Genomic DNA, 3,169 nt, shown 5'->3' on the forward strand with positions numbered 1-3,169 from the left:
ATGTAGACCACACCATCGAAAATAATGTGCATGAATCTAACCTTCAAAACTCTTTCATTTAGCATGGTCCACTCGAATCATGTATGGCCCTGCATTTTAGGCATTAGGCCTAGAATTTAGTGTGGCATATAATGGATGGAATGGATTTTACATGCCCATCACTTTGAGCCTGGTAACAATCAAGGGTGGACGTCTCTCTCAATTGTTTCCATTGGTATGGCCCACTTGAATCACGTATCAGTGTGATTTTTTTCCTCTGAGCCCTATATAGAATTACACACCTAATGATCGGAGTGGATCTAACGATAAACATCACGATGGGCCCAGTACAAAATATAGGGTGGGCATTGCTATGGCGGTTATTTCTCATAAATGTGGGACCTTACCAAGAAGAATGGGACTGGATCCGTGTTACCCTAATGACAAATGGTGGGGGGCTTTCCAGATATGAGTTGTATATCCACACCATTTATCAGTTTTTACTCATCAACTTAGTATATGGTCTGAAAAATGAAACAGATGTAAATCTTAGGTGGACCACACCACAAGAAATAATAGACATTGAGAGCATGTCATAAAAAAACTTCACAATGACCATTGTAATGATTTTTTGTTAGAAATTATATAGAATAATAATATTTCTGTAAAATATGGAACTCAAAAAATCAAGATAATCTGAACTAAGGACAAGTCGAAGCACGTCTGAGACGCGGTCCTTAAAGCGTTATTTGTCCCTACTCAAAAAGATTGAGTATGCTGATAGGTTACAGGTAAACCACTTTTACGATACGACGAGCCTGGTGTGGGTCTGCGTTCAGCAAATATGAAGGCCCAAAAATGGAACTCTTTTACACACAGTCTTGCAGAATTACATAAAAAAGGAAAAATCCCAGAAGAAAAGGAGAGAAGAATATTTGGAACTTAAATCACTGCACTTGTCAGTTCTTCAGCCACTAGTTTAGTTGAACCGTTCTAGACCACACCATTGGTCTATTCTTCAAGCGAAGGTTCTGATCAACCTTGTTATATTGCTGATTTTTGGTCTGTAGGAGAGAAGAGGCTCTGATTCGTATTGGTATTGCTGGAGTGTGATGAGATGGTTTGGAAACCCATCCAGACCCAGTTTATATAGGCTGTGGTGGCTAGGGGTTATGGTCCAGGGAAATAAATCCCATGACCGTTTTCTAGCTGTTGGAGAAAACTAGCCGTTTTATGGCCGTTTTCTGACTGTTATGCATGGTCCATTAAGTTGTTGCATGCTGACTGTTGTGAGACAGTAGCTAGCCGTTTTCTAGTTGTTGGGCTCGACCCTCTGTGACATGATGCGGACGTGCGAAGTGCAAAGTGCACCACTAGCGCCTCTACAGCCACACTGCCTCACATGCCCACACCCGTGACCGAGCCCGAGCGCGCGAGTGTTCTAGTGCTACGACACGCAAGTTCCATTCTCCTTTGAACCATGTGGGTAAGTATTATAATACTCCACCACTCTCATATAAACTACTTTTTCTTCTCCTCTTTTTCCAATGTAAGACTATTCCCAAAGCCCACAAAAAATATGTTTTTTCAAACTTTTATAATATATATATATATTATATTTTATTAAAATATATTTTAAAATCAACATTTTTGCAACATTTCTTACCATCCAACTTGTTGAAAAGGTCAGAGATACAAGATAAATAAAGGGAAAACACAAATATCGGCTTGATCCAAAACTTTTGTAACCCCTATGAAGTTTTTAATGGTTAATCACCCATATTTCCTGTGATGTGGTCTACTTGAGATTTGGATCTACTTTATTTTTGGGATTATGTCCTAAATTGATCTGCAAAAACTAATGGGCGTCCTGAATATACAACACATACATGAACTTGGTCCCATGGTCAGTGAAACACCCACTCCAGTGTGACCCGAGTTACAAACTGAACAGTGTTGTGTTGATGTGGCAAATTCTGTGAGCCAACCATGATGCATGTGTTATATCCACACTGTTCATCCATTTTCTCAATTATTTTAGTGTATGAGCCAAAAGACCAGTCAAACAAAAACTCTATTGGACCACACCAAGAAAAGCAGCCGTGACAATGACCCCACTGTTAAAATCTTCCATGATGTTTATTTGCCATCTTACCAGTTCATACGGTCACACAGACCTGAAGAAGGGAAAACACAAATATCAACTTGATCAAGAACTTCTAACTCTCAAGAAGTTTTTAACATTGGACATTTAATCCCCGTTGTGTGATCTACTTAAGCCTTGGATCTACCTCAATTGTAGGTTCATTCTCTAAGATGATCGAACAAAATGGATGCTGAATGTAGATAAAACCCATACATCATGGTGGGCCTCACAAAGCCCTAAGTTGAAGAGTCTATTAATTTCCATTCTTGCTGTCGGGAGAGAGAACATTAAACAAGAGAGAAGCATTTAATAGAGAGAGAAGAGAAGAAAATGATTCTTTCCAAAGAAAATGGGATGATTAAAAAATTGTACACATGTAAAAAATCTGATATGTTAATTAGGCAAGGTCTATTATAAGCAAGTGACTACAATTTTTATTTTTATTTTTGCGATAAAAAATATGATATTTTTCTAAAAACATTTAGGCCATTAGAAATCCATTCCAATGGTCCATATTTAACTTACATGTATGGCTACAAATAAGCAAATCATTTACTAATTTTTAGTAGATAAAATTTAATTAATAGACTCTATTTGATGAACGGATTGGATTCACGTGATATATTCCATTGAATTGAAATAGAAAATTTTGAAATTTAATGCACAGCTAGTTGAACCAATTTAAATTGTCCAACTACTTGTGTGTGAGCATTACTCATATATATATATATATATATATATATATATATATATATATATATATATATATATATATATATATCCTCTCTGGAAGTCCAATCCCTTAACCATGCAAACGGGATGTTGGACCCGGTGTGGCCCCGCCATGATATATATGATCGATTGAAGCCGTTCATTCATTTATGAACAGACTGTTTTAGGCAATGGGCTCAAGAATGGGATAGATCCAAGTCTCAGGTAAACCACACCAACAGGAACGTAAGATTGAAAGAAACCACTTTGTTAACCCCCACCCACATGTGTGAGGTCAAACGTGACTTGTAGATGAAATGAGTACACAAATAT

Source organism: Magnolia sinica, chromosome 16 (genome assembly GCF_029962835.1).
Source record: "Magnolia sinica isolate HGM2019 chromosome 16, MsV1, whole genome shotgun sequence".
Lineage (NCBI taxonomy): Eukaryota > Viridiplantae > Streptophyta > Magnoliopsida > Magnoliales > Magnoliaceae > Magnolia > Magnolia sinica.